Source organism: Aedes albopictus, chromosome 2 (assembly GCF_035046485.1).
Source record: "Aedes albopictus strain Foshan chromosome 2, AalbF5, whole genome shotgun sequence".
NCBI classification, from domain to species: domain Eukaryota; kingdom Metazoa; phylum Arthropoda; class Insecta; order Diptera; family Culicidae; genus Aedes; species Aedes albopictus.
The window spans coordinates 375,474,784-375,500,426 of NC_085137.1; the positions used below are offsets into that span (position 1 = coordinate 375,474,784).

General features: G+C 42.5%; 1 protein-coding gene across 5 annotated transcripts in view; it reads right to left on the reverse strand.

Annotated features, from left to right (window-relative positions):
- Positions 1–25,325, reverse strand: part of LOC109422538 (microtubule-associated protein futsch) — a 64,272-nt gene extending 38,947 nt beyond the window's left edge. The window contains exon 1 of one of the 5 annotated variants that reach the window (XM_029878800.2): positions 25,207–25,325. The gene's annotated coding sequence lies outside the window, so the exon portion shown is untranslated. Of the gene's footprint in view, positions 1–2,359; positions 3,101–3,446; positions 4,263–17,010; positions 17,145–18,401; positions 18,531–25,206 lie in introns of those variants that run through there. The other 4 variants (XM_029878799.2, XM_029878796.2, XM_029878798.2 and 1 more) reach the window with 4 other exon arrangements.
- Positions 25,326–25,643: the final 318 nt, after the last annotated feature.

Genomic DNA, 25,643 nt, shown 5'->3' on the forward strand with positions numbered 1-25,643 from the left:
TCAGTAGGATTCAGGTATATTTTTCGTATGATATGAATAATATTGTAATAATAGATTACGCAACAAGATGCAGAATGAAGATTTTTACAGCACGAGTTGTACACTTATCCAACGAGGCTTGCCGAGTTGGATAAGTACGACGAGTGCTGTAAAAATCGAGTTCTGCACCGAGATGCGTGCAACATTTTTTGCAATTTCATAAATTACAACTTGAGGATAGTTTTTAACAAATTTTTTTTCATCAAACTGCACACTGATGTTCATAGCCATGTTTAAGAAAGTCTGATCATAGCAGGTTATGCTGTGCAGTTGTCACAAATTTTGAAACCTGCGTCGAGAAAGCAAGAAGTTGATCAAAACTAAAAACAGTGCTGTAATGGTTCATTACGCAACGTAAATCAGTACTGTAATGAACCATTACCGCACTACTAATGTGGTGTGAGAAAGTAGGCCTTTTCCTGGCAGATTTGCGTGAGGTAAAACAGGCTATTACGATGAGAAATTGCAAAAAAATATGTAATTGTGGCGAGCATGTCACTAATATGTAGTTTATTTGACGTACGATGTTAATATTATTTTATATTTCAGATTATCAACCGAAGAATCTAGTAATGAAGATGCCATCAAATGCCAAATGCCATCAAGATGACGAGGAAACCAGGATGAATCGGGTAGACAACTGATTCAAAAAAGTCTAACAATGGTGTGCCTGAACGTTGACCAAGCGTATGCTTTGGAGTTTACCCTTCCACTAACAACACCCAAATTCCCGTGACACCTAGGCCTGAGAGATCGTAGAGCTGTCTACATTTTTCATAAGTCTGGAGCAACATTTGAAAAGGGCATACAAGCATTGGTAAACAATGACTTCGCACGTCGGTCCTGAATCCCCATCAGCTTATTCACACAAACTAAGACCGTTATTAGATAGAGCAAACATCGATCTTTCGAATAACGGTGTTGATTTGCGTGGGCGGGCTACTGTTAGGCCCTACGGAGCGTTTTCGAAAAAAGACACAAGACCTCTTGGGCCCTTTTCAAATATTGCTCCAGAAGTGTTCAAAACTAATCATCATTTCCCATCCCTCAGCAGTCGCAAGGACGTGGCCAGGACAGTGCTCGACCATTGGAGGATTGCGTCAGTCTTGTCTAAGGGCCGATTTCTTCACCTCGGCTTAACCGGTAAGCCAGGCTTACGCATATAGTTAAACCTGGTTTAACGCTTAAGCCAGGGTGAAGAAATCGGCCCTAAGAGTCAGAGATTAGTCCCAATTCTTTGGGTAACCCTCATAACAGCGGTCTAGGACTGTACCACCTACGAATTTGTGCGACTCGCCTAATGCTAATGCTAATACAACAATTTTAAACTTTAGTCAGACCTACCCCTAGTAACACAGAAATCATCTTTGAAAAAGGAATTTGAAAAGGATGTTATAGTACCGTACTATAATTGTATCTGTACACATCTTGTGTTGAAATCATGTAATAAATATGCTTGGCAATAACAAGTTCTTACCATTCTCACTACAAGATAGAGTAACGTAAATTTAACGTCGATTAGCCAAAACTTTTGTATCATGTCTTCCCTGAATTAAAGAGGATGTGTAAAACATCAACAGCACATTGTTATAACAATATGTTACGAATACGTTATTTTTACGCATTAAATACGAAGATCAGGTTGTTGCCTTATTTCAAGCACTTGAAAATTATTCATGAAACATCTTCCACAGTTATTAATTCAAGAGCTTTTTTTTGTGCCATTGCTTGAACTTGTATATTGTGAGGCGAGGACAATCGAGAAAAGTTTCCGACCAGAACGGGAATCGAACCCGTTGTCTTCGGATTGGCGATCCAAAGCCTTATCCAGAAGGCTAACTGGAGAAATGTGATTTCAGTATAGTTACATACATAATTTAATAAATATTACAGCATTGAAAAATGCTGCTATAAATACGTCAAGTCACCATCCCAACCGATACAAAAAGCTATCGTTATCTACACTACGTATTTCGCGCCAAACTGCGTACGAAACCGTCGCATCGAACGATAAACAACCGCCTATCAACCTAGCAGACACGCAACAGCAGCTTGACTTCCATAAAACCCGCGCCACTCAATTCAATTTTTTGTTTCCACAACCAACACCATCCGTACATTGCGTCTCCTCGCTCAGCCGCACGAGCGAAAGCCAATGAAATTATATTCAATCACCCCAGCCAACCCACGTCGACGGTCGACATCGCCCTGCAGAGTCAGATCGCTTCGACACACCAAGCCACACAGTGAATGAGAAACAATAGTCACAAACTTTCGCTGCCAGCCCGAGTGAGTTTGAGCAAAATAAAAAAAAACTCACCGGAAGAACGGCTACTACAGAGCACACAGCAGGGGAAGCGGGGGTAACCGAACACGATAACTCGAAATTGTAGACCGGGAGAGCTTACAAAATACGTCTTGCGTTTAGCAGCACTGCACTAACACTAGCAACGCTGGCAACGCTCCGGACGGCAGACAGCACCTCAACTTGACTCCCTCGTTCGGCTTTTCAGCCGAAGAGGACCCGAAGTGAAGCCGATTATTGAAACTCCGCAATAAAGCAGTTTAAACTTTCGGTAACTTGAAAATTACGAATAATTTGCTCATAACTTCTAATGAATACGTGCTCCGATTTCATTCCTGATTGTATTGCTAATCTGAAGCATAGACTGCAACAATGCATTCATTATAATATTTAATAAGTTAAAAATTACAACAAAAAATGCCCAAGTCAACCAACCAACGGGCACCAAAGTCACACCAAAGCTATCCATGAGAAGTACTTCACACCCAACATCGTGCAAAAACCTTCCATAGCAGTGCCACAGCTGTAGAAACATCAGCAGGAATTCGTCAAGAAGAGAATTGGGTAACCTCGTCAGTAATGAAACACAACGCAGCGAATGGTGAAAGAAATGAAAATAAATCGCGTACGGTCGGCTGTTGTGGGCAAATTTATTACATTCGACTGTGAATATTTAGGCATGTAGGTGTATGGTATTTCAAAAATTTGTATTAAAGAATGATTTGTTGGAAATTCAATAGGATTTTTTTTTGTTCTGGACAATATAATAATTATTATAAGTATAACATAATTATATTTGATACCTAAGTACAAACCATACATAAAATAAATATCTTATCCATTACATTTACATCTATTTACTAATAAACAATAGTAAACACATTGAAGTAATTATATGAAGAAGAGTAACAATAAGCAAACGGAATCAAATGAAATACATCCACCGTCTCTTCGCTCACTACAAACACACCAACTGTGTGGCAACGATACCAGCAGAAAGCAGGCGTTGTTGCAAATGCTGCTCTTGGTTACCCTTTCCCAAATGCTAATCTGTGCCAACGCCAAAAGTAATGAGATCAAGTGAAATGACAAGAAAACTCACCAGAATATGCATTAAATTACACGAAGCGAACACTAAATTACCGCATGAAAAATTTCATGCACTGCGCACACGTCAGAAACACCACTGCACCAATACTACTTTGCTTGTTTGCTCTTCACTTTTTGTTGGTGTTCTTCCGTGCCTCCTTTGACTACCCAGCGTCGCACTCAGTCGACTCCACGACCGAAGCAACCCGAACCAAGATCCGAACATGAGCGAATCTAAAATTTCAAAGTTTACATAGTTCAAACATTGTCAAACACTCTTAATAAACCTCTAACTATAATAAATTATGCTTTGTATCTTCAAGTAATCATGCAACGAGGTTCATGCTAATGCTATATAATTACTTACACATAATTTAGTTAAACATGTTAAGTTTCATAGCATTCTGCAATAAAATATGATCAATCACGATATCAAGGGCATATAAACTCATCATTCGACGTATGGAATACAGCAGCGTCGAATTCAACGGTACAGTCATACAAGAGCAGCAGCGGAAAACTTCGCCACGACATAGCGTATGTAGCTGCCTTGGCAGGCGTTCAACACACTTTCGCCTGGTTGCGTTCAAGATATCTTTGCTCTTTTTTCGGTTGCCTACGTGAGATTGGCAAAAAACAGTCAAAGCAATGTTATTGATTTTTATGAAATTCCTTAAAATTACATGCAAATAAAATTGATTGTCAATTTGGAATGAATGCAGTATTTGTTATAGCGTAAAACATTATGGATTTTGTTTCGTTGAACCCCCATGCTTGTGGCCTGCTTATAACTAACCAACACAACCGAACCGGGGAAGGTTAAACCTCGGTGTTTCAAGGGATGGGTCATAGGCACCCCCTTGCTTTACTTAACTTAAAGTGTGTATGAAACAATATATAATACAAAGTATAAATAGAATGGGAACACTTAAAAATACGCCCTACTTGACTCACTCTTGCCCACGCATAACCCTTGAATACGCCCATGTGCAATGACAATAATGAAAACTGGTGTTCACGTACCTATTTGCGTTTATGATGGTCTTGTAGTCTTCTGGAAATGATAATGATTTGAACAGCCGTTACCGGAAAGTGAATGTAATATTTTTCCCTACTCTTCATTAAAAGCTATTTTGAAGTATTTGTTTTAATATAAACCAGAGGGAATTAATGTTTTACTTCCGAAATTTTAATATAATGTTTGAGTAAACAGTTCGCCATTATAGTTGCAAGGAGTCAAAAATATTAATAATGTAATCATAATAAGCAAAATAAAAAGTTAAGTTATAAATAAATAAAATCATATACCAATATTTTACAATACATATTCATCAGTTTGATACGCTACATTCGTATATAAGGAATGTAGCGCAACATTTTCATGTAGTATAATAATTGTATGGGTATCAGCAGCAGTGGTAGTCGAAGCTGTATTCATAAGCACTCAGTATTTATGAATTGAAACGCTTTGCCATGTGTGCTGACAAACATTTATGTCAACTCTTTAAAATTGTTCGCAATGTCGTTCATGACTGCAGACTACTGCCCAGGCAGCCAAAAGCTTGAATTGTGATGAGTTCATACCTACTTAATCTGGCAGGTTGCGAAAGACCCATCAGATGGCGAAAGTCAGCTCATCCGATTCGTGAAGGTGGGGAAGCTCAAGGTGGGTAGGTCGGTATGCTTGTGGAGCATTTATCAGCCGTTAGAGGATTGTAGGTGAAAGCCACCATTGAGTTCTCCAAATTTTATCTCACGAAACCTATCCATATACGGGAGCACAAAAGATGTTTACAAAGCTCTTACAAATTCTTAACACGGGGAATTTGAACACAAATCACTACCACACAAGCATTTGGATTGCTGAATAGCTCAACAACGAGGTATTTAGGGAAGCAATTAGCGATCAGCGAAACTTACTCAATCTCAATCGGTGATGAATTGGTAGTACGCTCTCGTGTGCATACGATGCCACCATACCTGAGAAAGTCCACCCTTTTGCGTTCTGGTGGACTTCAGCTATTGCGAACCTGCGCCGTGCCTGTCTCCAGAGAAGGCGACGGATGCAGCGATATAAGGGCAAGCAAAAGGCTAGGCGGCTGTTAAGCGCGAGAAGAGCGACGCGCTCGTCATCAAGACTGAATAGTCCAAGTACTCGGAAGTCTTAAAGGCGATGAGAAGCGACGCCAAGCTCGTGGATCTGGGAGTCGAAGTGCGCAGTATTAGACGTACTCGTACAGATACAACGATCCTTATGCTCAAGCGTGACAAGAAATGCAACGGCGCCGTCTATAAATGTCTGGCGGAAGAGGTCCTTGGCGAAGGCGTTGAGATGAGAACTCTTACAGCGGAGGCGACTCTGAAGGTGAAAAACCTAGACGAGATCACTAAAGCCTGGAACACATAGCGTCCGTTCCGTCGAGGTTTGCGTTTTTTTACATTTTTCCCATGGGAAATGTGTCAAACTACTGTCACGTACACGCAAACGTATGCATTGTGTGGGGCACTTAAGGTGCCGGCCAGAGTGGACGCGTCACGCGGCGCGGCGCGGTGCAATGCGGCATTTGACAGGTCGCGCGTTGACGCGCGGCAGAACTCCGTTCATTGGAATACAAGGAAAACAATCATAACATGCCAGAGTGCGCGCGGAACGATGCGAAGCGAAAAGCGTTTAGCCGCGCGACGCACGACAAAACAGTGCATGCACTGTTTTTGATGCGAAAGTCACGCGGTTCGCGCGGAGAATTTTGTATTTTTGTGTGGATTTCGTCCGTTTTTACCAAACCATGACGTTAATTTTACGAAATTGTTTTTCAAGTGTATTCAAATGTGAAAAAAATATTAACATGAATAATACCACATGTTTATTATACGGTGGCGTCTCGTAACCTCACTTTTCACCTATTATGCGAAACAAAATCAGTAATTTCTTCAAATTTATGACTAAAGACTTAACGGAAATAATCGAAATCTCTGTCATTCTACACCCATTACAAGCAGAGCTTTCACATTAGCCCTACCCGAGGGGGGCGACACATCCAGATCTATCCAGATTATCGTCTTTTTACCCAAAATCTAACACATCTCATACACTGTGCATTATCCGTCTACATCCCTTCTATCTGCTTCCATCCAAAATTCATCTCAAATCTTTTTCTTCAAACTACTCGCATCTCTTCATCCCTTCACATCTGATCGAGGTAAACAAAGCAAACGATGTCAAACTGAAGCTTAAAACTGAATCGTGTCCAAAAAAGGAGCAACCGAAGCAAACCGTGGCCGTGGCCGTGCCGGAGCTATGCCGAACTCAGGAGCATTTGCCAGGAACCCTTCCAGGAAAGAAATACGGATATTTACAACAAAATTACTCCGTCGAAACCTGAGTGAATCGTCAGATGCAGCCATCAATTTTCAAAAAGCAACGTCGAACCATATATAGGAGAAGCTGCCGAAATCAACAATTATATATCTGCATCGGTGTAAAAGAGGCTGCCGGAACTATGGAAGAAGCGGAGTTCGCCGCCGATATGAAGGATTTGTAACTGCATTGCTACTGTGCACTGGATTTATTGCCTGGAATCCTGTAACTGCCATCGGAAGCCAGAACCTTGGTCAGAACTTCTATCGGAATCAACGATCTTTTTTTTTAAATTTAAATACAAACTGTGCAACGCCTACCATACTGATCCAAAGGTTGTTTATAAATTTTGAAAGATAAACCTGGATAATGATGAGCCCAGGAACCATTCCGGACATACTTTCGGGAACTGAGGAATGCAAGGGCTCCTACAAATATTTTTCTCGAGATTTCAATAAAGGTTTCCTAGCAGAGATGTTGACACTCATTTCGAGGTTCCAGGGTGAGAATTGTTTCAGTTTCTTGTGGAGCTACTTCGGGAGTTGCATTGGGAATAACTCCGGGATTTCTATCGTGACTTCTTGCGGAGGATCTTTCGGGAAGTCATTCGATAGTTTTTTTTCTCCGCATCTTGGTTGGAAGGAATTGCTTGTGGATTGCCTGAAAGAAATGGCAAATGGAATCCCCGGAAGGAATTTATGGAAGATTCAGTGGGGTTCCACGGAGGTTCTGATGGCAAATTTTCTTGAAAACTACACTGGAGGTTTCTACGGAAGGCATTGTTGGGGGATTTGCCGAACAGAAGCATTCGCACAATGTATAGCTGAAGCTCGAGCTGAAGGATTTCCGGGAAGAAATCGCTGGAGAACTAGAGGGTTGTCGGATTTTCTGGAATGAATTGATGGAGGGTTAGTGAACAATAAGGTTGTTTGGAAGGAATTACTGAAGGATAATCGGTAAGAATAGCTGGAAGATGTGACTGTAAATGGAATATCGGTGGAGATCCCGATTATTACAAACAGTTTACACATCACATAGCAAATTACCCTAAAAGCTGCTCATATATTTTTTTCCATAATGTAAAATTTTTGCCGGAAACTCATTGCGGGGTTACGGGCTGAGAATCTCTTCGTCAGTTTCATATAAGTTGCATTGGGCGAATTCCTCCGAAGTTTATTTCGAGAATTCTCGCAGAATTCCTTTCGGAAAGTCCTGCGGGAGTTCATTCAAAATTTCTCCGGATCGTGGTTATCTGGAAGAAATTGCTGGTGGGTTGGCCGGAGGCAATGACAGATGGGTTCTCTGGAAGCTGGAGGCTCAAACTTTCTAGGAATAAAAAGCTTAAGGCGGAACGAACTGCTGGAAGCTTCTTCGGAAAGAATTGCTGGACGATTCCTGGGAACGATCTACCACCGAATTTCAAAAAAGGATTCCTATTTTTCCGAAAACAAATTGCTGGTGGTTACCTCAAAAGTAATCACCATACAGTTTTGTAGAATAAATTTTACTGGATGGAGCTACTGGTAAACTTCCGGTAGAAATTGCTGAAGGATTCTCCCGTTGAAATATCCTAGGTTGAAATATAGTTACAGTCCTTGTTTATGTTCGAAACAAAAACAAAAAAGTGATCATTTCAGTCAATTTCCAGTTCTATCAAACTATGTGAAAAGAGCCTAACTTTTTTTTGTACTCGGTTACATTTACGCTTCTTTCGAGGCTCTTTTAATATAATTACGCAACTTAGAACAAGCAAAATGTTCATAAATTCTTGAATAAATATTTAATGCATGTGTTACTGGATTTAGAACCCATGAATAAGGTCGAAACAGATGCCATCAATCAAAACGTATTTGTTTATAAATATCAACTACACCCTTTTCAAATGCTTTACTGGACTGGCTCTCGCATATCTACTTTCTATCCATTCACATCTCCTTCTATCTCAAAGCAGCGCTCAGCAGGATTGGAAAGTTGATGCAGTGAAAAGTGGATAGAAAAATCCGAAAAATCTGACAGCAGCTCATTGATCTAAAAAAGCAGATGCATCCTTTGTGGACATCTGATGGACGATTTAGATGTGTCGTCCCCCTCGGCCCTACCCATGTTTCATGCACAAAAAGGGTTGATACCCTCTCGTTTATTTTACTATCTCAAAGTATTCTACTAGGGTGTAAGCTTAAAAAATAGTTTCAAAATAAAAATACACTATTTTTGAGTTAACAAACTTGTTCCATTGCCTTGCTGTTTAAAAATAAACCAAAGGGCGCCATTTTTTACGTATACAACCCTGTGGTAACTCTGACTACAAGCTCACTTGTTCATAAAATTTCAAAATTTGTACCTGTAGGACGGGTAGATTTGAGGTTAGGGAATCACCATTGTCCCAAATGTATATCTCTTCTGAATCATCTGAAATAAATAGCATTTGAGGGTAAATTTAGATAAATGATTTATTTTTAATTTTAGGTTGAGCACAATAATCACATATCTCTTGGAAATTTTTCATCAGATAACATGTACTCATGTGCAAATGTGACGGAAATTATGAAAACTTTTCAGTTTACTTTACGAACAGACGCGTTGCACCGCGTTCACTCTGGCTATCAAGCCGCGTTGGAAACCGCGTCAAAAACGCGCCGCACCGCGTCGCGCCGCGTGACGCGTCCACTCTGGCCGCAGCCTAACGCGGAAGAGCTCATCATGGCACTGTGGCAACCGTGCGAGGTACCGCAGGCACCGCAGCCGTTAGGCTACACAAGTGCTTGGCAAGGGCAGGTAGCCTTAGTACAGCTGCCTGTAGCGGACGCTAACAAGTTCGTTAAAGTAGGATGGAGATAGCTCAAGGTCAAATCAGGAGTGGGGAACGGATGTCGCCATCATAGCGGGCCCATACCGAGAACCCGCCGCCAACGGCAATTGAGTCGCGGGTGGGTCCGGAAAAAATGGCGGCGCTACGGATGACGGGTAAGTTGGTGTCTACAACCTACGGTGTCTACAACTAACAAGGAGTTAGTATCTGCAACTTACGAGGCTTTGTGGTCTTCGAGATCTTCTTCTGTAGTTGTTATGCGCCTCAGCGGAAGTCGATCGTGCAATTCACGCAGATGCTGGACTGTATGACGACCGTGCTGACTGGGCGAAGACCGGTTGTAATAGCAGGTGACTTCAATGCCTGGGCCGTGGAATGTGGAAGCCGTTTTACGAACCAGCGGTGTCAGATCCAAGTGGAGGACGATGTGCGGACCCTTCGAAGAGTGTGTGACTGGAGACGCACAGCCATGGACCGAGTAAAGTGAACTGGAGATGACTCCTACGTACGTACAACAGAGGACACTCAGGCCTTAGTTTGACCGGTGAGGTAAGTAAGAGGTCAGATCCTACTAGAGACACTGGCCATGCTAGATGTCGGCACCAAGAGTATCGATTCTCGATTCTCAACGTTGCTTTTTGTAGTCCTGACCTAACAAGTAATTTGAACTGGAGGGTGAACGAAGGCGGTTCGCTACAGTAACGGCTACAACAGCAGCAGGCAACAGGTAGATAAAAGGCGGCTAGGGCAAAGCCAAGCTCTCATAGGTGGAAAACATACTTCAACCGGCTTGCTGGTGGACGCCGCGCCTGCCTTCGGGATAGGCGGCGGATACAGCGAGCACGAACTGAGGAAGACCGAAACAAATGGCGGGTGGTGTTCATCGCTGCCAAAGTCACGCTGAAGACAGAGATAAGGACAAATGCAAAAAGGCCCTCTGAGGGTCTCTGTCAGAGTGCTGGTGTGAATCCGTGGGGTGAAGCCTACAGGATCGTGATGACCAAGATAGGAGGTGAAGAAGCTGCTACAGAGCAGTCTCCAGAGATGTACGAGGGGACCATCGAGGGGCTTTTTCCGCATTATGGTCTAAGTCCTTGGCCTTCTTTCGTAGGACAGTTGAAGACTGGGGCTGGCGATGAGGAGAGGGTCATCGATGAGGAACTTGCGGGGATAGCAAAGTCCGTTAGCGTAAGTAAGGTCCCAGGTCCGGACAGAGTTTCGAACTTGGCCATAAAAGTAGCTATTGCAAATGCTCCCGGGATGTTCAGGTCTGCTATGCAGAAATGCCTAGACGAGGGAATTTTCCACAAAGTATGGAAGAGGCAGAGCCTGGTTCTATTGCCAAAGGCGGAGAAACCACCCGGAGACCCGTCGGCATATATACCCTTGTATAGACCAATATGTGGGCTTCGTGGCCGAGCGGTTAGCGACGTCAGTCGTTTAGTTGCCTCGTAAGCCTCGGAGTGTGAGATCTATTCCCACTCCAGCCAGGGAAAATTCTCCACTGGACCATAGGATGTAATATGTGTTGTCCAATGTCAAATGTTAGTAATGTTCAGGGCTCAACAGCCGCAAGGTCCAAGACGATGTAATTGTCTTTGTCTTTAATATGCATGATCGACACGGCGGGGAAGGTGCTCGAAAAGATCATCCTTAATAGCATGTTGAGGCACACCGAGGGTGTAAATCGCCTTTCGAGTAGCCAGTACGGCTTCCGGAAGGAGAGGTCGACCGTAGACGCTATCCTGTCGGTTACAAATACCGCCGGGAAAGCACTCGAGCGTAAGAGAGTGGGAATACTATACGATGCGGAAGAGTTTCTGGATGAAAGAAACTCGTTTAATAGCGCCAGTTGGCCAGCTATTGCCGATGCGCTGCTGCGTCTGGGGATATCCGGGTACCTGTACAAGATTCTCGGAAGTTACTTACGACATTACGCTCGAAGTCTATGGGGAGTCGTTCGAAGAAGTGGAGTTGACTACTACCCACTCGATCAAGGTTGTAGAGGTGTGAATGAGGTCCAGGAAACTAGAGTTGACTCACCACTAAACTGAGGAGACGGTTGTGAACAACCTGAAGTCGGAGCAGCAGGCAGTGATCAGTATACTGCCGTTCTAGGCATAATTGTCCCATGTTATTTGGGATTCCCATATTGCGCATTTCCCACCCCACTGGACCCCTTTCGCAGTTAGTATAAGTGCGGGATCGTGAATAAAACTGCGATTTTGCATCGAATCGTGTCGGTGTCTTCTGCGCACTTATGCATTACGAAGTGCTGAATAAGTGCGCAGAAGACACTGAAACGATTCGATGCAAAATCGCAGTTTTATTCACGATCCCGCACTTATACTAACTGCGAAAGGGGTCCAGTTGGGTGGGAACTGCGCAATATAACATGAGACAATTGGACGTGGAACAGGCAGTGTAGGTGATTGCACTATCACATCGAAGCGCACCGTCAAACATTTGGGCGTGATGATCGACGAGAAGCACACCTTCGGTAGCAACGTTGATTACGCCTATAAAAGAGCGTCCACAGCTATAGTGGTACTGTCCCGGCTGATGTGCAACAGCTCTGCGTTGTATACCAGCAAGCGTTAGCCGGCGTTAGCATCTGGCTATACGGTTGTACGGTTATCTAAGTTACTAACTTAGAGTAACTTAAAAATGATTTCAAACATTTTTATTGTATGCGCTGTTCCACGTTGCCTCTAGCTACTCAGCGATATTCATTTTTTGACAATCAAGTTGATTTTTATATGAAAACGGCTACTTTGTAACGGCTACTTAAGTAACCGGTAGAATACAAGTAGTTGGTAAATCCACAATAGCACCAATTTACGCTCCATTCCTCCCTCCAGAGAATGATTTCACTCACTTTGTGCATACTGTCAGTGCTGAAAAATTCATTTCTGGAGCTCGATTTGAATAGGTCGTATGTGCTTTTGTCAATATAAAATTCGATCAGTTTATTTTGGTTATTGTAGCAATATGGAAAATATTTTTGAAACTTTTAATGATGGAATGGAAAGCTTATTTTGTGAGGATTCTGCTGTATGTATCAACTTTGTTCAATTTCAACGGTTTTCGCTACAATAAGCGAATCCAACTGATCGAATTTTTAATCGACAAAAGCACATACGACCTATTCAAATCGAGCTCCAGATTTCTTCATATCTAAATTCAATCACCTACAGCTCATTTTGGAAGCTGAACCTGAGAATATGGTATATGAAAGACTTGTGCAGCTAGACCAGTTCTGCTAGAAAGTCACGAAAAAACCGCTATTTTTCGAATATTGAACGTAAATGTCACGGGCTCCCTTTGAAAAATGCCAAATGATATTCACGGTGAATATCATTTAGCATTTTTCAAAGGTGGTCCGTGACATTTACCTTAAATATTCGAAAAATATCGGTTTTTCCGTGACTTTCTAGCAGAACTGGTCTAGCTGCACAAGTTTTTCATATACCATATTCTCAGGTTCAGCTTCTAAAATTAGCTGTAGGCGATTGAATTTAGATATGACAAAATGAAATTTTCAACACTGCAAACTGTATTAGTATATTAGAATTATTAAAAAAAAACTCTAGAAAAAACTACGTCGATACTATTATACTATGCTGCTACTTGGAATTAAGTTGTAAAACATCAATCAATTGTTTGAAATGAATACTTCAAATAAGTATTGAACTTGGTAATAATTGTAAGATCCATTCCGCATCATCATTAACATGAAATTTAAGAAAAATGATAAGAACCCAAATTTCAGTTAAGAAATATATCCACAAATTACAAGCAAGATTATTCAATCGTTACGTTACAACAAACCATCGTTACCTAGGTACAATAGGTATTTTGTGCCAAGTTGCTAGCCGAACAGTCGCATCAGGACCCAAACGTTATCACCGATCAATCTCGCGAGCACGCAAAAGCAGCTTATCTTCCATAAAACCCGCGCCACTCAATTCAATTTCAATTCCACAACCAACATCAACCGAACATTGCGTCTTCTCGCTCAGCCGCACGAGCGAAAGCAAATGAAATCATATTTAATCACCCTAGCCAACCCACATTGAGAGTCGACATCGGAAAACCCCTCCAGATTTGGATCGCATCCCATACCATACTACCTCACAGTGTATGAGAAACAATAGTCACAAGCCTCAGCTTGTTGTGGGGTATGAACAAAGCTGAGTAGCATTTCCCATGCGTGTATTTCCCCTAGCAAGCATCAGTGACAGCCAGCACCATGACGGGGTCATCGTCAGTGTGATGCTGCCTCATTGACGAGTGGGCTGTTGGCGGGGCAAGTCGCCATCACCGTGAGGTTCCGTATTATGCCAAGTAATTCTACTGCAGTTTGCTAAGATGGCTGGGAACGGATTGTTCCAGTGAGTTGCCCGGTACTCACATTGGCAATCCTGCCAGGAGTGCATCATAATCAATAACAAGTTAATCATAAAATAGGTAGAATCACTTGGCATAAAAACAGTGAGAGAAAAAAAATCGTTTTGGTGTGTGAAGTGTGTGGTGGTGCTGCAAACACAGTGAAGTGGGTGTTGAAATTCTGCGGTTCCTGAAGAAAGCTAGAGCGCAGAAAGTTTTTGTTTTTCCAACCGCGTTCTGTTTTAGCCTTGGTTCTAGCACAAACACATGAACGAAGGCGCGGTGACGTGGTTGATTTTTGTTGTCGACTGGTAGCACGCTGTGGATAGGTGGTCGGTCGATGATTGCATACATGTTTCTTCATGTTCTTGCTCGGCATGGATGGTCGCGCTTTCGTTGATTCCTCGGATCGTACATGCTCATGTTGTCGCTCGGTTGAACGGTAAATGCAAACAGGTTGATGTGCATGATGGTAGAGGTGTTTGACTATTGTGAATGTTGCCGTAAAATACTCGCGGCATTGGTTGGTTGGGTTGGTTTTTTGCTCGGGTTTTTGGTTGGCGTGTCGAACCGCCGAAAATTTTTCTGCATAAGGAAAATGCAGGGACGTGTAATGAAAACCGTCCAAGGAAACGGCATTTTTGGATAACCGCCGAAAATTATTCTGCATAAAGAAAATGCAGGGACGTGTAGTGAAAACCGTCCAAGGTATAGGCGTTGTTGGATAACCGCCGACAATTTTTCTGCATAAGGAAAATGCAGGGACGTGTAATGAAAACCGTCCAAGGAAACGGCATTTTTGGATAACCGCCGAAAATTATTCTGCATAAAGAAAATGCAGGGACGTGTAGTGAAAACCGTCCAAGGTAAAGGCGTTGTTGGATAACCGCCGAAATTTTTTTCTGCATAAGGAAAATGCAGGGACGTGTAATAAAAACCGTCGAAGGAAACGGCATTTTTGAATAACCGCCGAAAATTATTCTGCATAACGAAAATGCAGGGACGTCTAGTGAAAACCGTCCAAGATAAAGGCGTTGTTGGAATACCGCCGAAAATTTTTCTGCATTAGGAAAATACAGGGACGTGAAATGAAATCCGTCCAAGGAAATGGCGTAATTGAAAAACTGCCGAAAATTGTTTGCATCAGAAAAATGCAGCGATGTGTAAAGAAACCCGTCTAAGGAAATGGCGTTGCATGATAACTGCCGAAAGCCGTGCGCGAGGAAAATGCAGGGACGTGTAATGAAAACCGCCCATAAAAATTGCATATCGTAAAACAGTTTAAAATTCGAAGTACGCAATGAAAACATATCTACTGAAAATATGTTGTAGAACCTCTTTCGAACTCGTTTTGTAGAATCTATTTTTGTATAATGAAGGACATTTGTGTGTTATATATGGTCCATTTGTACCATCACATTGAAGCATTGAAAGTGGAGTTGTATGATATACGGAATCTTAAGTCTGATAAATCTCAAATTCGTTAATCTCTTCTTTTTTTTTTCTTTTTTGACAAATAATTCTTACAAAATATGTTCGTTTTCGTTGTATGCGTCGAATTTTCGCAATCGTGAATAACGATTGATTTGAGTGAGAGAAAAACAGGGCCGGCTACATAACGAGACGTGCGCTTGAAGGAGAGAAGGCGCATCACCCAACTGCGTGTGTTGTAGTTATTTTTATTGGAGCTCGGCAAAACCCCATAGATGATCGGTTAGCATTGCAAGTTATCAATCAAATAATATAGGTTCGATATTAACAAAAGTGCGTTTACTAAACAAAAAAAGTAAATGTGGCCATTCGTCTTAATTCTTGTATCTTGAAGTGTATTGACCGTCCAGTTCCAAACTGTTCACGACCATTTGAAACAGTCGACGTTTCAAACGGTCGGTGAACGGTTGCTGACGGATTTGACAGCAAAAATGAGCGAGAAAGATTTCGCGCGCAAACGCGTACTTAAAAACATTCAATTGGTGAAACAAGGACAGCTGACCGTGCGCCAACTGATTCCTTGATCAGCTGTTGCCGGCAGCCAAGCCGCCAGCTTTTTGGCGCGGACGTCGGGGGTGTTCAGATGCAATGTTTATCAATTAATAAATTTATGAGGATATTTTTTCCGCGATAAATGTTTTGCATTTTCTAAAATAAGGTGTAATAAAGGCAATTTACATAAGAACCAAGATAATTACCTATGTTTGAAGTTCTTGAAGACCTGAATGTTTGGAATAATGATGTGCTCGAAACCAATTTGCTGATTGATCGATTTCTATAGAATACATCGAGAACCCCCTCGATATTCGACGACTGTTCTGAACAGTTTCACAAACAGTCGGGATAATCCAACTTTGAACTGAATACACAATATCTTGTTGCATTGGTCCAGGGGCAAGACACTGTGCAAACGAGAGCAACTCTGAGAAATTCTGAGTTACTCCTTTTATCGATGATCGACGAAATTTGTTGAAAGACATCCCTAAAACTGCAATTTTCATTCAGCACACGCAACACTTTGGCAGTTTGACATTGGTGCCAGATCACACTTTGGCATAAATGGGAGAAATTCTGAGGAACTGTGAAGAATTCTGAGCAACACCTCGAGCACAGATTTGCTCTCGTTAGATCTGTCTCGCCCCTAGGCATTGGTGCCATAAGGATGAAGAGAACGAAATTGAGGGTTTGAGCGTAAAAATAACAAGCCTGCCAGTAAAAAAACTTTTTTTTTTCGGAGAAGAGGGAGAATGTGGGGTATGAACAAAGCTGAGTAGCATTTCCCATGCGTGTATTTCCCCTAGCAAGCATCAGTGACAGCCAGCACCATGACGGGGTCATCGTCAGTGTGATGCTGCCTCATTGACGAGTGGGCTGTTGGCGGGGCAAGTCGCCATCACCGTGAGGTTCCGTATTATGCCAAGTAATTCTACTGCAGTTTGCTAAGATGGCTGGGAACGGATTGTTCCAGTGAGTTGCCCGGTACTCACACTTGTCGAGTGAGTTCGACCAAAATAATAAAAAAAAACTCACCGGAAGAACGGCTACAAAAGTGCACACAGCAGGGGAAGCGGGGGTAACCGAACACGATAACTTGAAATTGTACACCGGGAGCGCTTACAAAATACGTCTTGCATTTAGCAGCACTGCACTAACACTAGCAACGCTGGCAACGCTCCGGACGGCAGAGAGCACCATAACCTGATTCCCTCGTTCGGCTTTTCAGCCGAAGAGGACCCGAAGTGAAGCCGATTATTGAAACTCCGCAATAAAGCAATTAAAACTTTGAGTAACTTGAAAATTTTGAATAATTTGCTCATAATTTCTAATGAATGCGTGTTTTGATTTCATTTCTGATCGTAATATCAATCTGAAGCATAGAACACATGCAACGATGCATTCATTATAATATTTAATTAAGTGTATTCATTTACGCACATTTACTCAAAAATTGTCCAAAAGATGCTCAAGAATTAACCATCGACGAGCACCAAAGGTGTCCATGAGAGATAGGTACTTTACACACCGACGTCGGTGCTTTACACCCAACATCGTAAACAATCTTCCATAGCAGCCTCAGCTGTAGAAACATCAGCAGGAATTCGTCAAGAAGAGAATTGAGTAACCTCGTCAGTAATGAAACACAACGCATCGAATGGCGAAAGAACTGAAAATGAATCGCGTACGGTCGACTGTGTGGGCAAATTTATTACATTCGGTTGTAAATATTTGGGCGTGTGGGCAGATTTTCAAATATTTATATTAAAAAAAAACTACATGTTGATCATTCAACAAGATTATTTTTAGGGGCAGTTCATAAACCACGTAGACCAAAATTTGGGTATCTCAGACCCCCCTCCCTCCTTCCTCGTAGACTTATGTCCATGCAAAAATTTTAAAATTTGTATAGAGCGTAGACTTTGGCCAGACCTCCCCTCCCCACGAAAAGTCTAAGTGGTTTACGAACGACCCCTTGTTAAGCATTTCATAAATCATTTTGCTGTATTTAGTAATTCGTAAGTACAAGCCATTAGGTACAATTGACCAATCCAAATGCCTGTGTTCAGATTTCCCGTGTTAATCTATCTGTAAGAACTTTGTAAACATCTTTTGTTCTCACGTATATGGATAGGCTTGCATTAGGTTTCGTGAGACATTTTTTGGACAACTCAATAAACACTTTTGAACCAAACTACAATGCCTACGGAAGAGTAACAATAAGCACACAAAATCAAATAAAATACATTACTCGTCTCCCCACACACAACAAACACACCAACTGTGTGGCAGGCAACGATACCAGCAGAAAGCAGGCGTTGCCTTGCCGCAAATGTTGCTCTTGGTTACCCATTCCAAAATGTCAGTCTATATGTACCACGAATGCCAAATGTAATGAGATCATACAAAATGATAGAAAAACTCACCGGAATCTGCATCAAATTACACGAAGTAAACACTAAATTACCGCATGAAAATTTTCGTCCAATGCGCACAGGTCAGTATTACCAACTCACCAATACTACTATGCTTTTCTGCTGTGTTCTTCTGTTTGTTTCCCCATGCCTTCTTTGACTACCCGTCGCACTCAGTCAACAGCCGTATCCGTAGCAACCCGAACCAAGATCCGAACATAAACGATTCCAAATCTTCAAGTTTATGTAGTTCAAACATTGTTTAAAACTCATACTAAATCATAAATATATTAAGATAATTCATGGTTCATATTTTTAAACAAACATATAATCATTCATGCAAAAACTTTTTATATTGTTTTACATGATTTAGTCAAACGAACCTAGCTTAATAGCATAATTCAAGCATAATTTTTCAAATCGACGTATCTAACTTTTTCACTAATCTGAGTAAATTCATGGTCAATGTTGACGACCATTTCACTAAAATAGTTTTTTATAAAAAGACTTTTCATAAGTTTTTTCGTGCTTAACATCACCAGGGATATAGCACGCACTAGGTAAGAAACAAAACCTACTCATTCCATATCATTTTCACAATGAATTTTGACAAAAATACACATACACCGGGTTGGTTCGAGATACGTCATGCCAGATACGTCGCTTTTGTATGGTGCCAGTTTGGTGTATCTGTTACTTTTGATTTTGGCTAGATACGTCGTTTGGTTTTCTCATATATCAAAACGGTGTATCTATCAGTAAAGTTGTAAACATCAAAATAGTTAGATACGTCGTTTCGAAAAATATGCTTAGTTAAACAAATTAAGCAATAAATCATCAAACAGTGATGTGGATTCTTCAATTTGCTTTATGAATCATGCATGCAGCAGTAAAACCGGATTTGTTTACATTCTCGAGTTACGTCGGATTGAAAAGTTATGCTTGAATTATTCTCCAATAATGCAGAGTTCTGCAATAAATTAAATGATCAATCAAGAGCTTTAAACTCATCATTCCACGTATGGAATACAGCATCGTAGAATTCAACGATACAGTCATACAAGAGAGCAACAGAAAGCCCCGCCACGACATAGCGTGTGTAGTAGCTGCCCTGGCAGGCGTTCAACACACTCTCGTCTGGTCGCGTTCAAAATAACTTCGCTCTCTTTTCGGTAGGCTACGTGAGATCGGCAAAAAATAATCAGTCAAAGCAAGCAAGGTTATCGATTTTCATGAAATTCCGCAAATTACATGTAAATAAAATTGATTGTCAATTTGGAATGAATGCAGTTTTTGTTATAGCGTTATACATTATGGATTTTTTTTCATTGAACTCCAAGCTTGTGGCGTGATTATAACTAACCAACACAACCGAACAGAGGAAGGTTAACCCTCGACGTTTCAAGGGATGGGTCATTGACACCTTTTTTCTATGCTCGGCAAAAAGTGAAACAAGAGATAAGAAACAGTATAAATAGAAAATAGGAACACTTAAAAACATAGACCCTACTTCAATCACTATTGCCCTTACTAAACCCTTGTATACGCCTATGTACGATGACAATGCGTCATACTGCTGCTCACGTTTTTGCACACAGGTAGTCTGACGAAATCATTATAACTGATTTTAACGTACTACTGCTGCATATAGTTTTTATTATAATTAAGAGACGTGTATTCTGACTTCCAATAATAAAAGTATGTATTTTTTGTATAACATAGAAGAAATAAAACATTAGCCAGTTATGTTAATATGTTCTACCATTTGTTAAATAAAACTATTTAATATTATAAAGAAAATCACTTCATTTAACCGTGGTTAAGTTATAAATAATATCAATCATATGGTACAACATATTCATATGGTGTAGTAAGCTACATTCGCATATAAGGAATGTAGTGCAGCATTTCTATATGACTGAATGTGGCCTCTGACCAGTTCGTCAAGCTGCATGCAGCTGCTCTGGTAGGACTAACGTAGTGGTGCAGACCGGTGTGAGGGAGAGCATGAAAAGAATAGACAAATAAACCACTTTTAAATGGTCACGTAGCTCCTACGCGGTCTTAAATATTTAGGTACATAGGGATTCGCTTGTGTGGCTTCGTGGTCGTGCGGCTAGTGTCACCAAGAATTTAGTCGCATCGTGCTGAGGAGCGCGGGTTCGATATCCGCCGCAGCTGTCAGGATAAGTTTTCAGCTGTGCCACTGGGCGTTGCATGCTAATTCCTTGTTTAGTTTTTTTTTTTTCTTTTTTTATTTAGGGATTTTCTGCCGTAGGCAGGTTCATCCCGAAGCCCCTCCCTTGTCTAGTGTCGTGCTTCCTTCAAAGAGCGAATAGCTCACTGGAAGCGCCAAACGTGTCCGTGCCTTTAAAGAGTGGGTAACTTGCGCAATTCAGATCCCAATGTGATCCACTAGCCTCTGCCCAGCAACACCTATGCCTACCTCCACGTGGTACCGACTGGAAACTACGAGCAACCTTAGGGAAGATCGGGTAACCAACCTCGGTGGGAACTTTGATAGTAGGATGACAGAGAAGAGGGGGAGGGTTGCTTCTGCATACCTGAGCGTCTGTTCTCTAGGAGGAGTGGCTCACAACAGCGTCTGATCCTCATGTTAGGGGCGGCTGATCAACGGCCGAATGCCAGGGAAGGACTCTAAACTCAACTGTGCACTATGGTCCTCCGGAAAGTAGGGGATTGGTGTCAGGCCCTGCGATTTCATTTTTATTTAGTTAACATCAAATTCCTGATAATACTGAATCAACAATTTGCCGCCATAATACTCGATTTGCAGCTGCAGTTCTCCAACGTCGGTCACGCCCAACATTCGCCATATCACGCTCCACCTGGTCCGCCCATCGTGCTCTCTGCGCTCCACGCCTTCTTGTACCAACCGGATGGTTAGCAAACACCAACTTTGCAGGGTTGTTGTCCGGCATTTTTGCAACACGCCCTGCCCACCGTATCCTTCCGGCTTTGGCCACTTTCTGGATGCTGGGTTCGCCGTAAAGTGCAGCGAGCTCGTGGTTCATGCTTCTCCGTCACACACCGTTTTCCTGCACGCCGCCGAAGATCGTCCTTAGCACCCGTCGCCCGAGAGCTCCGAGTGCTTGCAGGTCCTCCTCGAGCATCGTCCATGTCTCGTGTCCGTAGAGAACCACCGGTCTTATTAACGTCTTGTACATGGTACATTTGGTGCGGGGTGAATCTTTTTTGACCGCAGTTTCTTCTGGAGCCCATAGTAGACACGACTTCCACTGATGATGCGCCTTCGTATTTCACGGCTCACGTTATTGTCAGCCGTTAGCAAGGAACCGAGGTAGACGAATTCTTCTACCACCTCGAAAGTATCCCCGTCTATCATAACATTGCTGCCAAGGCTTGTCCTGTCTCGCTCAGTCCCACCTACCAGCATGTACTTTGTCTTAGCCGCATACACCACCAGTCCGACCTTTGCTGCTTCATGTTTCAGGCGGGTGTACTGTTCTGCCACCGTTCCAAGTGTTCTTGCAATAATATCCATGTCATCCACAAAACAGACAAATTGGCTGGATTTCGTGAAGATCGTACGGCATTTCTGGAGGATTTGCCGTACGGTGAAGATCTGGTCTGTTGTCGACCGGCCGTCGATGAAACCGGCTTGGTAACTTCCCACGAACTCATTTACTTTAGGTGAAAGACGACGGAAGATGATCTGGGATAGCACTTTGTAGACGACGTTCAAAATGGTGATCGCTCGAAAGTTCTCACACATTAACTTGTCGCCTTTCTTGTGGATGGGACAGATTATCCCTTCCTTCCACTCCTCCTGTAGCTGTTCGGTTTCCCAGATCTTGACTACTGGTGCAGACAGGTGGCCAACTTTTCCGGGCCCATCTGGATGAGTTCTGCTGTGATACCGTCCTTACCAGCCGCTATGTTGTTTTTGAGCTGGTGGATGGCATCCTTAGCTTCCCTCAGCGTGGGAGTTGGTTCGTTCCCGTCCTCTGCTGCACCAACATAGTCATTTCCTCCGCTGCCTTGGTCCTCCGTGCCTATATTCTCTTCGCCATTCAGGTGCTCGTCGAAGTGCTGCTCCAACCTTTCGATCACCTCACGTTTGTCCGTCAGGAGGCTCCCGTCCTTATCCCTGCAGATTTCGGCTTGCGGCACGTAGCCTTTGTGGGATGCGTTGAGCTTCTGGTAGAACTTACGTGTTTCTTGTGAACGGCACAGCAGTTCCATTTCCTCGCACTCCGCTTCTTCCAGGCGGCGCTTTTTCTCCCGGAAGAGACGGGTCTGCTGCTTCCGCTTCTGTCTGTATCGCTCCACATTCTGTCGGGTTCCATGCTGCAGCATTACCGCCCGCGCTGCATCCTTCTCCTCCAGAACCGCTCTGCACTCCTCATCAAACCAATCGTTTCGTCGACTCCGTTCTACGTACCCGATAGTGCTCTCGGCTGCGTTGTTAATGGCTGCTTTGACTGTACTCCAGCAGTCTTCTAGAGGGGCCACATCGAGCACACCCTCGTCCGGCAACGCTGCCTCGAGATTCTGCGTGTATGCGGTGGCGACATCCGGTTGCTTCAGTCGCTCTAGATCGTATCGGGGCGACCGCCGGTACTGTACATTGTTAATAACGGAGAGTTTTGGGCGCAGTTTAACCATCACCAGGTGTGATCAGAGTCGATATTAGCGCCACGATAGGTCCTGACGTCGATAATGTCGGAGAAGTGCCGTCCATCAATCAGAACGTGGTCGATTCGGGATTCCGTTTGTTGTGGTGATCTCCAGGTGGAATACGGGAGGCTGTGCTGGAAAAAGGTGCTACGAATGGCCATGTTCTTGGAGGCGGCTAAATCGATGAGGCGTAGGCCATTTTCGTTCGTCAGCTGGTGGGCGCTGAACTTTCCAATCGTCGGTCTGAATTCCTCCTCCTGGCCTACCTGAGCGTTTAGATCCCCTATGATGATTTTGACGTCGTGGTTTGGGCAGCGGTCGTACTCGCGTTCGAGCTGCGCGTAAAATGCGTCTTTGTCATCATCAATGCTTCCGGAGTGAGGGCTGTGCACGTTTATTATGCTAATGTTGAAGAATCGGCCCTTGATTCTCAACCTGCACATTCTTTCGTCGATCGGTCACCAACCGATCACGCGCCTCTGCATGTCGCCCATCACTATAAAAGCTGTTCCCAGCTCACGTGTGTTGCCACAACTCTGGTAGATGGTATGATGACTTCTAAACGTTCGCACCATAGATCCTGTCTAACACACCTCCTACAGCGCTACGATTCCGAACCCGCGGTTCTTCAGTATATCGGCGAGTATGCGGGTGCTCCCGATGAAGTTGAAAGATCTGCAGTTCCCCGTACCGAGCTTTCAATCGCAAGTCCCTTTTTGTCGCTGTGGTCGTCGCCATTGGTATCGGTTCGCATTCTTCTCTTGTTGATTTTCCGGTGCTAGTCTTTTTTACGGCTGGCTCGCAGGGCCTGACACCAACCCACTAACCCAGGGAGCTGGACAAGTGTCGGACCACTTTGCGGTCTTCGGCAAAGTGTTTCGGCATATCGTAGGCTATACTTTAACGTAATTAGTTACATGGTTTTAGACAAAAGAATTCAACTTATGAGTAAAATGCAAAAAAGCACGTTTTTCCATACTAACTTCCATACAAATTTCAATCGCAATGCGGAATACGGGGACGCAACTAATCGCTCCCAAATTTTGCACAGTTTTTTTGGACGCTAATATAGATTGAAGAAGCTTTGTTCCGGGTTGAAACGAATAAATTTAAAATTTCTCCATACAACGTTGTCCCACTCTAATACCCACGATCACCCTATTGCTCGGGTAGCGAGCCACTTGGGCAGTGGCCGGTATTTTGGTCACTCTTCGCTATAACTCACTCAATTTCAAACCAATTGACTTGACAAATTGAACACGGCTAGATACTATACGTATCTCACCGCGTTCCAAAAAATGTGTCAATTGGTTCAAAATTGGTTGAGTTATAGCAGAAAAGTGCCCAAAATAGGAGCCCTGCCGAGATGGTTCCACTTCCCTTGACAATGCAACTTATTAAGTTTTCTCATAATTTGTTACGGCGTGCCATAGTCCATGCCGATTCTTACCACACTATCAATTTCGTGCAAAAACAGCGACAGAAACATCCGCAGGGGTTTGTCACGAGAAATTAAATAAAGCTCGAAGCCAATGAAACACAGCACAGCGACAGATAAACTAAATGAAAGTGAATCTCGTACGGCAGGTTGCTAGGGGCAAATTTATTACACTTGATTTAAAATGTTAAGCCGTACAAGTCGTGGTTCTAATAATTCAATTAGAGGTTGTTTTTGTTATGTTCTATTTTTGTAGAGAAAAGTCCCTCCACCCATCCCCACTATGTAACAAGAACTCTATGGATTGAGCCAGAATATTCAAAAATGTTGAATAGATTACCCGCTCTCCACATACCGTGATGTAATTTATGCATGACCACTCAGAGGATCACGACATCACTTTTAAAATAAAAATCATACATGATTGGCATGGATCATATCTAGGTATATCTACATCCTTGAATTATGTAACTACGAAACGAAATGTGCATCAAAGGTCTGCTAAGAAGACTAACAAAAATAATCGAATGAAATACATCCCCTTCTTCCCGCTTCATACAAATGCACAAATTGTATGCCAACGTTTAATACAATCATGATAGCGAACGCTGATGCAAATGTTACTCTAGGTTGCCCTTTCCAAAATGCCAGTTAGTGTGTACAAACAGATATAACGCTATAAGTAATGGGATAATGTGGAATGGTCTGAAAACTCACCATCATCTCCAATAAATTACTCGAGGCGAACGCTAAATTACTGATAGGAAAATTCCATTCACAGCACACACGGCAGTTCCCTCACTTCACCAATACTACTAAGCCTGTTCGCAAAGTTTTATTTCTGTTGGTGTTCTTTGTGTTTTCCCTGGCTCTCACTCGTACTCAGATGAGCACCGAGGCAGCCCGAGTCAAGGCACGAAGATAAACGAATTGAAATCATCAAGGTTGCCGTAGGTCAAACGTTGATAAAAACTTTTACTAAAGATTATGATAAAGTGATCAATGCTTTGCATCTCTTGATATATTAGCAAATTTTCATAATACTTATAATTGTATAAGTATTTAATTGTTTAGTTAAACAAAATAAAGGTTCCATTATAAAAAAATATCAATCATATAATAAAGAGTAAATAAAATCATCATCCCACATACAG